Raw genomic sequence first — 15,231 nt, forward strand, 5'->3', positions numbered from 1 at the left:
TTTGGAGATGGAAACTTTGGGCCTAGATAAAGCAATAAAGTACATGTTAAGATATAAGTGCTTTTAATGATGGAGATAATTATAATTGACTAGAGGCTTGGTGCACAAAATTTGTGCATGGGGGGGTGTCCCTCAGTCCAGCCTGCACCCTCTCCAATCTGGGATCCCTCTCACAATCCAGGACTGCTGGCTCCCAACTGCTCTCCTGCCTGCCTGCCTGATTGCCCCTAACCACTTCTGCCTGCCAGCCTGATCACCCCCTAACCACTCCCCTGCCAGCCTGATTGATGCCTAAATGCTCCCCTGCTGGACCAATCACCCCTAACTGCCCTCCCTTGCTATCCCGATCGCCCAAAACTACCCTCTCCTGCTGCCCTGGCCACCCCCAACTGCCCTCCCCTGCTGGCCTGGTCACCCCAGCACCTGCCTTGGGATCCCCTCGCCTGCTGGCGGGGCCCCAGCACTGATGACATATCTTGGGGAAACCGGGTTTCTTCTCCAGGGAGGGCTCAGTTCGCCCCACTGGGTGAGAGACAGATCCATGGCACCAGTCATCACGAGACTTCAACCTCGACATGAACAGAGAGCTCATGCAACAGCTGTGAGCAATTGAATTGTGAGAAGAGGGTCACTCTTAGCCTAAAGGGTAAGAGGAACCAATATAGAATGCTCAGGTGCCTTCCCAGGAGGCCCCTTACAAAATTGAAGAGATTAAATCCTTACATGTCCTTTTTAAATTGCTGCCAGACATTCAAAGAATCAGTTTGTAAGTTTGCTTGGGATAATTGTATATTATGCTGTAGTAATTCTAAAATATCAAGAAATGTGTTACGTTTGTCTCCAAGCACCAAAAAGATGATTTTTTTTCTTTTTTTTTTTTTTTATCCCCAAAGGTGTGAGGAACTATTATAAGTACTGGGGGTGATCCAAATCTGGTAAAAATTTTAATGACAGTGTAGAATAATATCATGTAAGGATATTCTTTGTTCTAGTCCATGGCAATTCCCTTTCAAACTGGCTGTTCATTTCTTTTTATATAGACAAGGTCTTAGTTACATTTTCTGCACCTCTACTGGGCGCAAGTAGTGATAGTAGTGACACCCTTTCTTTGGTGTCCTCACAAGCCAGAAACCTCTCTTTAATTGTACACCCAAAGGGGCATTGTTTTGATGTTGTGTCATGCAAAAGGGAAGCAGGGTGGAGACCCCTGTGTATTTATACTTTCTTGCCCCACCCATGGACCTCCTGGATAACCAAGGTGTTTGGTATTATTGGTAACTACATTAGTCAGGGAATCAGCCCACATAAGGGGTCTTACCCATGAAGGGTCAGGAGCATAAGTCCAAAATACTTACCCTCTTGTCCCAGGTAAAATTACCGTACATCTGATGATTGCTAGCGTGGCTAGAAAGGCATTCTCAGGCAGTCTTGGGTTTCTGATTACCTCACAATTTCTTCCCTGAGGTTTGATGTTCTGATTGATATTTCTCTGTTTCTGGATCTATTTTTTTCCCCCCATCAGTTTATGTTGTTCATTATATTCCACAAATGAGTGAGATCATGTGATATTTATCTTTCTCTGCCTGGCTTATTTCACTAAGCATAATGTTCTCCATCTCCATCCATATTGTTGCAAATGGTAAGAGCTCCTTCTTTTTTACCGCAGCATAGTATTCCATTGTGTAGATGTACCACAGTTTTTTAATCCACTCATCTGCTGATGGGCACTTAGGCTGTTTCCAAATCTTAGCTATGGGGAATTGTGCTGCTATGAACATAGGGGTGCATATATCCTTTCTGATTGATGTTTTCAGTTTCTTAGGATATATTCCTAGAAGTGGGACCACTGGGTCAAATGGGAGTTCTATTTTTAGTTTTTTAAGGAAACTCCATACTGTTCTCCACAGTGGCTGCACCAGTCTGAATTCCCACCAGCAGTGCACGAGGGTTCCTTTTTCTCCACATCCTCGCCAGCACTTGTCATTTGTTGACTTGTTGATAATGGCCATTCTGACAGGTGTGAGATGGTACCGCATTGTTGTTTTGATTTGCATCTCTCTGATGATTAGTGACTTAGAGCAGGTTTTCATATATCTCTTGGCCTTCCTTCTGTCTTCTTTCGAAATTGTCTATTTAGATCAGTTGCCTATTTTTTGTTTGGATTGTTTATCTTCTTTTTGTTAAGCTGCATGAGTTCCCTGTAAATCTTGGAGATTAAACTCTTATCGTTGACAACATTGGCAAATATGTTCTCCCATGCAGTGGGCTTTCTTGTTGTTTTATTGATGGTTTACGTTGCTGTACAAAAGCTTTTTATTTTGCTGTAATCCCATTTGTTTATTTTCTCTTTAGCTTCCATTGCCCTAGGAGCAGTATCAGTGAAGAAGTTCTTTTGGCATATGTCAGAGATGTTTCTGCCTGTAGATTCCTCTAGTATTTTTATGGTTTCCAGTCTTATGTTTAAGTCCTTGATCCATTTTGAGTTTATTTTTGTGTATAGTGTAAGTTGGTGGTCTAGTTTCATTGTTTTTTGCATGTGTCTGTGCAATTTTCCCAACACCATTTATTGAAGAGACTGTCTTGACTCCATTGTATGTTCATGCCTCCTTTGTCAAATATTAATTGAGCATAGCGATTTGGATTGATTTCTGGGTTCTCTATTCTATTCCATTGACCTATATGTCTGTTCTTATGCCAATACCAGGCAGTTTTGAGAACAGTGGCTTTGTAATATAGCTTGAAATCTGGTATTGAGATCCCTCCTATTTGTTCTTCTTTCTCAGGATTGCTGTAGCTATTCGGGGTCTTTTTTTATTCCAGATGAATTTTTGGAAAATTCATTCTAGGTCTGTGAAGTATGCCATTGGTATTTTAATGGGAAGTGCATTGAAATTATAGATTAATTTGGGTAGTATGGACATTTTGATGATGTTGATTCTATCAATCCATGAACATGGTATGTTCTTCCATCTGTTTATGTCTTCCTCTATCTCTTTTTTTCAGTGTTGTGTAATTTTCCGCATATAGGTCTTTTACCTCCTTAGTTAGGTTTATTCCTAGGTATCTTAATTTTTTTGGTGCGATGGTAAATGGGATTGCTTTTTTAGTCTCTCTTTCTGTAAGTTCATTATTGGTGTATAGAAATGCCATAGATTTCTTAGCATTTATTTTGTATCCTGCTACTTTGCCGAATTCATTTATTAAGTCTAATAATTTTTTGATGGAGTCTTTAGGGTTTTCTATGTACAGTATCATGTCATCTGCCAATAAGGACAGTTTTACTTCTTCTTTTCCAATTTGTATGCCTTTTATTTCTTCTTCTTGTCTTATTGTAATGGCTAGTATTTCCAACACTATATTGAACGGGAGTGGTGAGAGTGGGCATCCCTGTCTTGTTCCTCTTCTTAGGGGAAATGGTTTTAGTTTTTGCCCATTGAGTATGATATTGGCTGTGGGTTTGTCATATATGGCTTTTATTACGTTGAGGTATGATCCTTCTATTCCCATCTTGCTGAGAGTTTTTATCAAGAAAGTGTGTTGGATTTTGTCAAATGCTTTTTCTGCATGAATTGATATGACTATATGGTTTTTATCTCTCAATTTGTTTATGTGATGTAGGACGTTTATTGATTTGCGAATATTGTACCATCCTTGCATCCCAGGGATAAATCCTACTTGGTTGTGGTGTATGAGCTTTCTGATGTACTGCTGGATTCGATTTGCTAGAATTTTGTTGAGGATATTGGCATCTATGTTCATGAGGGATATTGGCCTGTAATTCTCTTTCATTGTGTTATCTTTATCTGGTTTTGGTATTAGGGTGATGCTGGCTTCATAGAAGGAGCTTGGGAGTGTTCCTTCTTGAATTTTTTGGAATAGTGTGGAGGATAGGTTTTAGCTCTTCCTTGAATGTTTTGTAAAACTCCCCTGTGAAGCCTTCTGGCTCCAGGCTTTTGTTTGCTGGAAGTTTTTTTTATGACTGCTTCAATTTCTTCCATAGTTATCAGCCTATTGAGATTTTTAGTCTCTTCCTGAGTAAGTTTTGGAAGTTTGTGTTTTTCTAGGAATGTCTTCATTTTCTCCAGGTTGTCTAGATTGTTGGAATAGAGTTGTTCATAGTATTTTTTGACAATCCTTTTTATTTCCGTGGGGTCTGTTGTTATTTCACCTCTTTCATTTCTGATTTTGTTTATTTGTGTCCTCTCTCTTTGCTTCTTGGTGAGCCTGGCTAGAGGTTCATCAATCTTGTTTATCCTTTCAAAGAACCAGCTCTTGGTTTTGTTGATCTTGTGTATTGTTGTTTTTTTTTTTTTTGTCTCTATGTCATTCATTGCTGCTCTGATCTTTATTATTTCCTTTCTTCTGCTCACTGTGGGCTTTTCTTGTTGCTCCCTTTCTAATTCTTTGAGTTGTTGAGGTAGATGATCTATTACCATTTTTTCTTGTTTTTTGAGATAGGCCTGTAGAGCTATACACTTCCCTCTCACGACTGCTTTCATTGTGTCCCATAGGATTTGCAATGTTGTGTTTTTATTGTCATTAGTCTCCAGGATGTTTTCAATTTCTTCTTTGAGCTCATTGATAACCCAATCATTGTTTAGTAGCATGCTATTCAGTTTCCAAGTGTTTGAATTTTTTGGAATGTTTTTATTGTAGTTTATTTCTAATATTATGCCATTGTGGTCTGAGAAAATGCTTGAAAGGATTTCAGTCTTTTTGAATTTGGGGAGACTTTCCTTGTTATTCAATATGTGGTCTATTTTTGAGAATGTCCCATATGCACTTGAGAAGAACGTATATTCCATGGCTTTGGGGTGAAATACTCTGAAGATGTCAATTAGGTCCATCTGATCTAGTGTGTCATTTAGAATTGCTGTTTTTTTGCTGATTTTTTGTCCAGAGGATTTATCCATTGATGTCAGTGGTGTATTAAAGTCCCCTACTGTGATTGTATTGATGTAGATCTCTCCCTTGATATCTTCCAGGAGATTTTTTATGTATTTGGGCGCTCCTGCATTGGGTGCATAAACGTTTACCAAAGTTATATCTTCTTGCTGGATTGCTCCCTTTAGTATTATGTAGTGGCCTTCCTTATCTCTTATCATGGCCTTTACTTTGAGGTCTATTTTATCTGATATAAGTATCGCAACCCCAGCTTTTTTCTCATTTCCATTTGCCTGTAAAATGTTTTTCCATCCCTTCACTCTCAGTCTGTGTGAGTCTTTTGCTCTAAGGTGGGTCTCTTGTAGACAGCAAATATATGGGTCATGTTTTCTTATCCATTCAGCTACCCTATGTCTTTTGATTGGTGCATTTAATCCATTTACGTTTAATGTTATTATTGATAAGTACCTGTTTGTTGACATATTATTCCTTTTGTTTGTGTTTCTTCTTGCCTTTCTCTTTCTTCTTTTTACAGCAGGAGCTTGTATTTTTATAAGAATATGACCATTTCTTCTAGATTGTCTATTTTGTTGGAATAGATTTGTTCATAGTATATTTTCATAATCGTTTGTATTTCTGTGGGATCAGTCATTACTTCACCTCTTTCATTTCTGATTTTGTTTATTTGGGTCCCCTCTCTTTGCTTCTTGGTGAGCCTGGCTAGAAGTTCATCAATTTTGTTTATCCTTTCAAAGAACCAGCTCTTGGTTTTGTTGATCTTTTGTATTTTTTTTTTTTTTTTGGTCTCTATGTCGTTTATCTCTGCTCTGATCTTTATTATTTCCTTCCTTCTGCTTATGTTGGGCTTTTCTTACTAACTCTTTCTAACTCTTTGAGTTGTAGGGTTAGATAGTTTATTACCATTGTTTCTTGTTTTTTGAGATAGCCTGTAGAAGTATCAACTTCCCTCTCAAGACTGCCTTCACTGTGTCCCATAGCTTTTGGATTGTTGTGTTTTCATTGTAATTTGTTGCCATGTTGCTTTCTATTTCTTCTTTGATCTCTTTGGTAACCCAATCATTGTTTAATAGCATGCTATTTAGCCTCCAAGTGTTTGATTTTTTAAATTGTTTTTATTGTAGTTGATTTCTAGTTTTATGCCATTGTTATCTGAGAAGATGCTTGATATGGTTTCTATCTTCTTGAATTTGAAGAGCCTTTGCCTGTGTCCCAATATGTGGTCTGTCTTTAAAAATGATCCATGTGCACTTGAGAAGAAAGTATATACTGTGGATTTGGGGTGAAATGTTCTGAAGATGTTAATTAATTCCATCTGTTCTAGTGAGTCATTTAGGATTAATATTTCTTAGCTGATTTTTTGTTGACATGATTTGTCCAGTGGTGTTAGTGGGGTATTAAAGTCCCCTACTATGACTGTATTGCTGTCAATCTCCCCTTTGATATTCTCCAGAAGTGTTTTTATGTATTTGGGTGCTCCTGTATTGGGTGCATGTATGTTTACCAGAGTTATATCTTCTTGTTGAATTGCTCCCTTTAGTATTATGAAGTGGCTTTTCTTATCTCTTGTTATGGTCTTCACTTTAAGGTTTAATTTGTCAGATATAAGTATTGCTACACCAGCTTTTTTTTTTTTCATTTCCTTTAGTCTGGAAAACCTTTTTCCATCACTTAACCATCAGTCTGTGTGAGTACTTTGTTCTGAGGTGGGTATCCTGTATCTAGCAGATAGATGGGTCAGGTTTTCTTACCCACTATGTCTTTATTTTGGGGCATTTAATCCATTTACATTTAAAGTGATTATTGATAGGCACTTGTTTGTCGCTATTTTTATTCTTTATACCGGTGTTCCTTCTTCCCTTCCAATTTCTTCTTTTTACAGCAGACCCTTTAGTATTTCTTGCATTGCTGGTTTTTTGGTAATAAACTCCCTTACTCCTTTTTTATCTGTGAAGCTCATGATTTCACCCTCAATTTTGATTGATAACCTTGCTTGGTACAATATTTTTGGATTCAGACCCTTGCTTTGCATGACTTTATATATTTCATTCCATTCCCTTCTGGCCTGATGTATTTCTGTTGAGAAATCTGTTGATAGTCTGATGGGTGATCCTTTGTAGGTAACTTTCTGTCTCTCTCTGGCAGTCTTTAAGATTCTTACTTTGTCGTTGGTGTTTGCCAATTTCATTATAATGTATCTTGGTTTTGGTCTTTTGGGGTTCATCTTGTTTGGGACTCTGTGAGCTTCTTGGACTTGTATGAGTTTTTTCTTTGCTATATCAGAGAAGTTTTCTGCAATTATTTCTTCAAACAGGTTTTCTATTCCTTGCTAAGTTTCCTCTCTTTCTGGTACCCCTATTATGCATATGTTGTTTCATTTCATGTTGTCTCAAAGTTCACTTAGGCTCTCCTCCTGTTTTTTAAGTATTTTTTCTAGATGATGCTCTCCTTGGGTATTTTTCCTACCTTGTCTTCTAGCTCACTGATGTGGTCCTCTGCTTCTTCTAGTCTACTGATGATTCTTTCTATTGAGTTCTTTATTGCAGTGATGTCGTTTTTAATTTATTTTTGGTTTTTCATTTCCTCTTGGTTCTTACACATATTGTTGAATTTGTCTTCCATCATTTTCAGTGACCTTATGACCATTTCTCTGAATTCTTTCTCTGATATCTTGCTTGCTTCCATTTCATTTACTTCCTTTTCTGGTGATGCCTCCTTTTCTTTTGTATGTGGGCTGTTTCTTTGTCTCCCCATGATCACTCCTGTATGGGTGCCTGGTTATGTAGCTCTCTCTCTCCTGCATTGACTTAAAGGCACAAAATACAACACAACAAGACACAATGCACAAGGCACCAAACAGAAATGTATTCTTGATACTAAAAACCCCAAATAAAAGTGACCCCCAGAGAAAAGAGAATTAGGGGATAAAAAAAAAAGAAAAGAGTACAAAAATGATATTGAGAAAAGGAAAAATGTAAGAGAAAAGAAAGAAAAGAAAGAGAAGGGGGAAACATATATGTATATGGGGAGAAAACTCCAATAAAACATCAACTAATCCACAAATTGCAAGCAACAAACACCCAGAGATGAATGCAAACTACAAACAACAACTATTCCAAAAAAATTCAAACAACAAATACCCAAACAACAAACACCCAGATGAATCTGAGGAGGCAGAGTTTATTTTCAAAAGGTAAGGTCAAGGACTTGAATGAATAGAGAGATAGCCACAATTCAATATAGAGGAGGTAGAAAGAGAATGAGTATATAAGAAGAAAAGTGAAAAACAAAATACAAAAAAGGGAAAAAAATATATGTATCTTACCTAATAATAGACAAACATGTAAATTGACCGTACCTTGATATGCCCACAGCCAATCAGAGTAATATGCAAATTAACCCAAGAAATATGGCGGTAAATTAGCATACATAGGCATCAGTGGCCTTAGTCCTGGGAACATCTTCGGCACCCAGGTCACTTGGAGGTAGGTCCTGCATGGGCCTTGAGTGGCCTGGGAAGGTCCTGAGCCAGGGGGCGCCTGGGCAGGGCTGAGCCTGCAATCAGAGCCAAGGGGGGGCGCCTGCCTAGGCCTAAAGCCTAGGCTAGAGGCTTTAGGCCTGAGCAGGGGAGAAGCCAGCCATCAGAGGGAGCTGGGGTCCTCTGCCCAGGCCCTGAGGCTTTAGGCCTGGGCAGGGGCGGAGCCGGTGATCAGAGGGAGCTGGGGGCGGAGCCGGCCATCGGAAGGAGCTGGGGGCCACCTACCCTGGCCCCAAGGCTTTAGGACTGGGCAGGTGCCGAGCCGGCGATAGGTGTGAACTACAGAGGAAACACCTTTTCTGATGCTCATTGGCTAAGCTCCCTGTATGCCACTAGTAATATTCTTAGTAATTTGGGTAATAAGAATCCAAAGAGGTGATCTAGGGTTTTTCCACCATACTCCTGGAGAAAAAAAATGAAGGTCTGCTGCTGGAGGGCTAAGAAATGTCATATCCTGCCCTAGCCGGTTGGCTCAGTGGATAATGCCTCAGCCTGCCAACCGCAGGGTCTGGGTTTGATTCTCATCGAGGGCATGTACCTAGGTTGCAGGCTCCTGCGGAGGCAACCAATCAAAGTGTTCCTCTCACTTTGATGTTTCTCTCTGTATTTCCCTTTCTCTTCCACATTCTCTAAATATCAATGGAAGCATATCCTCAGGTGAGGATAAAAAGAAACAACAAAGAAATAAATGTCATATCCTATGAAAGACACATCTTGAATATGCCTAAAGAAAGTTGTCATTTTTTCATGGTGAAGGAACTGGAGTTCATGTTGATGAAAACACCTTGGTAGCTGCAGTGACTGGCAGTGGCTGCAGCAGCTGGGTAATGGGGCTGGTGCCTTCCCCTGATCAACCTGGTCACCTCCCACAAAGGGAGGCCAGACTGTGACTTAGCTGTCAGTAGGACATCCCCTGAGGGCTCCCAGTATGTGAGAGGGGGCAGGCTAGGCTGAGGGACTCCCCCCTCCACAGTGCACAAATTGTGCATTGGGCCCCTAGTGTGTGTGTGTGTGTGTGTGTGTGTGTGTGTGTGTGTATAAATTTTCCCCTTCTTTAATCTATCTATCTATTTATGTATTAGTTAACTATTGGAATGGGAGAATAGAAAGTAGATAGTTCTGAGTTGGTGATTGGAATTAGTTAAGCTATTAGTATAAGAAGACAACAAGCGAGGAGTGGAAAAACAGAAGCCAAAAAAGGGGAGAAAACAAGCAAATAAACAAAACCCCAAACTAATCAATAATCAAACAAACAAAAACAACAAGACAGAAAGAAAAAGGCAAAACAAAAGACAAAAAAACAAAAAAAAAGAAAAAAAGAAAGAGAAAAAAGCTTGGATAGTGAAGAGAGAGAAGAGAGAAGTTTATATGGACTTGGAGCAGGTTAGTGGGAATTAGATATATAAGTAAGATCAATTTTTAACAGGGGGTAAAAAGAAAGGATAGCGAAAAACTAAAGCAGGAACTGGGTAAGAGAAACAGGACAAAAAAAGGGGAAAAGTGAGGAAGAGAGTGTTGGCATAAAGGAAAAATTGAGATAGAGTAAAGTAATGCTAATGGAAAAATGAAAATAGAATGTAGAACACTAATCCCAAAATAAAATAAAATAAAGAAAAAATAAAATAAAACTTAAAAAGGTAAAGTAATAGTAGTAATAATAATTAAAAATAATAAAAAAGGTAAAATCAAGTGAGAAAAAACAATTAGTTTCTTAAGTAAAAGGTAAAAAATAAAAATGTGCAGTAGTGAAGGTCATTCACTTCCTCTACTTTTCTGTTTGGCACGTCTGTTTCCTGTCAGGTAGTCAGGACAGTATTAAAGTTCTCTGCGATCCACAGCTCCTCTGTGTCATAAGCCACAACCCTGTTTTAAAGCTGGCAGAATGTCTTTGTTTCTCAGTCTGCCTTTAGTTGTATATACACAAGAGTCAATTTGTGATTCAACCCCTGGGTGGCAGTGTTTCTGTATTTACATCCAGGACTATAAGTCCTCTCTACTCAGTATTTAGATTTTGCTTTCCCTGCTGCACTTAATACTGGGTTGGGGGAATGGACTGCCCCAGAGCTGGTTTTCTGTTCATCTCTCCCCACTCTGATCCCCAGGTTCCACAAAAACAACTTTCCCCTGCAGTCTCTGTGAGTGTTTTTAATTGGAAGTTCCTATGTACTGGGCTTAGTAATCAAAAGCAAGGATTTAAAAAGAAAAAAAGCCAGAGTAAGCACGTGGACTCGCAACTTTCCCCCCGGCTCTGCACACGTCTCTGCGCATGTCTTTTTCCCCTGGCACTGTGCAGCTGGTATACTGGTAGAACTTCAGGCTGCCTTTCTGGGCCCAGCCCAGCTGTGGGTTGATTTCTAGAGCTCTCTTCTGCCAGCAGCCCTGTGGACCCCCTTCCACATTCACAGACTACACTGACCCCAACAGCCGTGGATTTTGTGGGGCGCAGTCTTCCTCTGAGACTCTAGATCCTGCTGCGTGTGTTTCTCCCTCCAGCCTGGATCCCAGACATCACCTTCCTCAAGGTGATATCTGACCTTTCGGTTCATGGATTGCCTCACCAGCTCTGTTTAATTTTCCAATTCCAGGTGGGTGTTGATCGATTCAGCTCTTCCTTCTATCTGCTCTGTGAGAAGGTGCAGGGTTTGTCCACATCTGCGTATTCGTGCCGCTTTGTCTCCACCTGGACAGACGATTTAGGTGCCTGTGGTCAGGGAGGCTGGAGTCCTGGTGTTTGTGGCTTCACAGTTGAGGCAGCTGGTCCCTGGAAGTTGTGGTTGTAGGGTCTCGGGAGGTATCCGACATCTCCCTAGTTGAAGGTAAGGCTGGGCTTCCGATCCCAGTTGATCTCCCAATCACAGCCAGTCTCCCCTTCAAGATGACATGGTCTCTGTGGCAGAGCCGGCTGCTCTGGGAGAGATTTCAGCCACAGTAGAGGATGCCTTGTCAGGAGGGGCCAGTCTGCCAGTCCCCAATAGTCCCTTGGAATATAGCTGTCCCTCACTCACAAATACAGACACTCCCCGCTCATCCATGCACTCTCCTTTTGTTTTCTCACTCTCACACTATCTAGCAGCCTGCCATCCAGTCGGCAGCCATCTTGGATCTTGCCTTCATATTCTTTTGTAATGTTTAGAATATTACATATTCTTTTGTAATGTTCAAATATGCCCATTAATAGACCATGTATTTCTCCCTTTCATTTTGGAAAGTAGTCATTTCCAGAAATGGAGTTGCCTGCATCACAGTTTGTTTCTTTAAAAATCCTGATGTCTTATTTCCAACATTAAAAATATGTTATTTCAGCTTTGAAGTTATTTCAACGTTTACAACATTGACTGTGCAACTGTGATGACGAGCAACACAGTTGGAAATAGTCTCTAGTGGCATCCAGAGTCATGAAGAAAAAAAATTATATCTTATCAGCCACTTCAAACACTGTTGAGCCCCTTTCCCTATGACATTTAGAGCATTTCTGTGAATTAAAGCACTAAAGACTCACTGTCCCTTCTTCACATAGCACTCTGAAAATTTATACTAGTGGCCACAATTTGATTTGATATGCAACTTTTTAATGTTAAATCAAAATCATGGCTTAAAATACTCTATGTTTGTTAATGATTCTTATATATAGAAAATTCTAGGTCTAGCCTACTAATCCCAGGCAAGGATGGGAGGTGCAGTGGGGCTAACTCTGGTGGTTTTGCCCCAACGGGAGCAAGCCTGGATCTCCAGACCCTCAACTGATTCACAGACACACAAGTTAAATAAATGCTTACTGTTTGTGTCCTGAGATTTTGTAGTTGTTTGTTATGAAGTAATAGCTTACAAAACTTCACTCCCAGCATTACCTCCCTCAAGTCAACTTGCAACATGGCAGCTAGGGAGGTCCTTTTAGAGGTCACATTTTGTCAGTTATCTGTTGCCCCTGAAACTGGCTGCAAATGATTCTCCTTTCACTAAGACTAAAACCAAACCTTTGTGAAAGCCCACATGATCTACTCCCCACTCACTTCCTCGCTTGCTCTGCTCTAGCCACGCGCCTTTCCTTGCTGTCTTCAAACATTCCAGACGAGGCTGGAACTTTCCCTCTGCAGATATCTCTACCTTGCTCAAGTTTATGATTAAATGTCATAATCTCAGAGAGGCCTACTCTAATCATCTATTTAAATTCCAGCCTGCACTCTAGTCCCCATCCTGTGTTCTCAACCTCCCCCCACTGCTCTAGTTTTCTCTCATATGGTGCTCACTTGGTAATATATCTCACGTTTGTTGCTAATGTCTGCCATTTTCTAGAATAGAATGTAAGCTGTGAGGGCAGGAAGCTTTGTTTTGTTCACTCATGTATTCTAAGCATCTGGAACAATGCCTGCCATATTGTAAGTACTTGTTAGATATTTGTTGAACAAATAAAGGTCAAGGGGTATGCTGGTGACCACCGAGGTTCTCTTGAATGACACTGTGTGGATGACACTTTTCTTTGCCTGCAGAGGCCTGCCTGGCCACCGTGACAGTATTTTGTCAGAATGTTCCTAACAAGCCTTTTCTGTCCTACCTCACCAGGCACAAAATTATTTTCAAAATGGAAAATCTTTTCTCTAACAAGGGCTTTCAGTAAAAAAAGATAACATAAAAAGTTACAGGGTGTTGTACTTTATTTGTCTCACGCAAGCCAAGAACCAACTTGCACTCTATTCATTGTGCGACTGAAACGTGAAATGCCAACCAGCAAACACGTGACTACAAAGGCTTCTACCGTGAGAACCATGTCCTGAAGCTCACTCTTGTTTCCCCGCTAGACATGACTTTTATAATTAAACAAGCTTAACAAAGCTTTGTTACCAGTAGAGTTTGGCCCATTTTTGCTGTTAAACATGCAACTCTGAATGATGTTTCTGTGGCTTATGACTCCTTTCCAATTTTGGGCTGAATTTGTCAATTTTGTACTGAAAAGTATTATTTTGTACTATTCTAGAAAAAAATCAAATGTCTTACCACAAAAGGTAAAATAAGATTCCCTCCTCACTCTGAAGATGCAGGTAAAGTGTGATGCCCTCCTCTGACACGTTTCCTAACGGATGATGTCCTGCGAGGGGTGGACTGGTGACAGTGGAATTTCAGATACTTTCCCTTCCTGTGATTGTCGTCCCTGTGGACTCACCTGCCTGGCCACCAGAACCACACACCATGTTCTCACAAGAGCCTGGTTTGCTGCCTAAAAGTGCATTACTTGAAATTACAGTATTTGCAGTACTATTTCCATCTCTACCTTTTTTGTTCCAATGAACAACTTTTGAATTATTGACCAATTTTATGAAGTGTGATGACACAATTGTAAGAAACTATATATATATATATATATATATATATATATATATATATATATATATGACAAATGTAAACAATAATGCCCATTATAAGGAGAAAATCCATGAAACAAGATGAGCTTTGCCCTGTTAACTATGGAGTAGCTAACTGAAGAGGAATTGGGGCAAAGTGGCCAACACCATCCTTATCAGACCAGAACAAACTTTAAAAATAGAAGGATTTTTGTGAAAATCACAGTGAATATTACATGACAGAATCAAATGGTTTTGCTACTTTATCTCTGAAGTTGCCAGCAGACTCCTGGAGTTGGCTAGAAATGCAGGACCTCAGGTCCCACCACAGACCTTTAGAATCTGCATCTGCATTTTAAAGAGACCCTCAGGGCATTCAAATGTCCAGTGAAGTTTGAGAAGCAGTTCTCTGGACATCTGTTTTGTGACTAAGATGGCTGTTAGGAGGGTGTCCTTTCTAAATAGAGAATAGAACAGAAGGTCTGCAGGTCGTCCAGGGCGGCCACCTGCACTGAATGAGTTGGTAATCCCTGACTGCAGCAATAGCCATCTCTTCATTTACATCTGGTGCAGAGGGTTGGAAACAGGGGTAGCTCTTGGTGAAGGTTTCACCAGGAAAAGGGGTGCACTTGGAGGCCTGTAGCCAAGGTTGACCAGCCAGAGTTGGGCCAAATTCTGATACAGTTACTCTCAGATTTATTGTTATGAAAAGGGTACAATTGGAGTGATTTGGTGGATGATGTTTGAGGCCACAGAGGCTTTAAGGGAGCAGTTATTTTTTCTCCTTTTGTTCAGGCAGCTGTGGCTTCCAAATGTGCTGCGTTTGATGGGGATTTACAACTTAATGATTCACAGGTTTTTCAAGTTAGTGCTTTTCTAGCTAGACAGTGGTATCTGCAAATCATGTAGCTATAGCTGGGGGATGAGAATTAGATCACAAATGAGAGCACCATTTCTGTCACCTTCTAATTGCTTTTTATCCCATGTGTTCCTTATGGCCCTAGCAAACCTGATACCACCCTCAGGCCCTAAAGTTCCCCTTCCCATAAACACCACAGCTTGTTCCTGCTTTTCCTTGTCCCTGGAGTGTCTTCCCAACATTCCATACAAAACACCAGTTCCTCTGGGAAGCCTTTGATGATTGTCTGTGACTGGATAACATCTCTCCCTTCCAGAAAGCCCCTGAGTGATTCCCAATCTTTGCTGCACATTAGAATCATCTGGGAAACTTTAAGAAATGCTGACATTCAGGTCACAGCCCTGACCAATTCAGTAAGAGTTGCTGGGGGTGGGGCACAGGCAGCAGTAGTTTGTAAAGCTGTCCAGGTCTGTACAATGTTCAGCCAGGATGGAGAACCAGTACCATAATCCTGTTCCTATTAGGGTCTACTTAAGCCTAACTCTGGGATGGATTACACAAGAGACCACTATTTTCACTTTACCCCTATGCCCTGA

Source organism: Cnephaeus nilssonii (genome assembly GCF_951640355.1).
Source record: "Cnephaeus nilssonii genome assembly, chromosome: 3".
NCBI lineage: Eukaryota > Metazoa > Chordata > Mammalia > Chiroptera > Vespertilionidae > Cnephaeus > Cnephaeus nilssonii.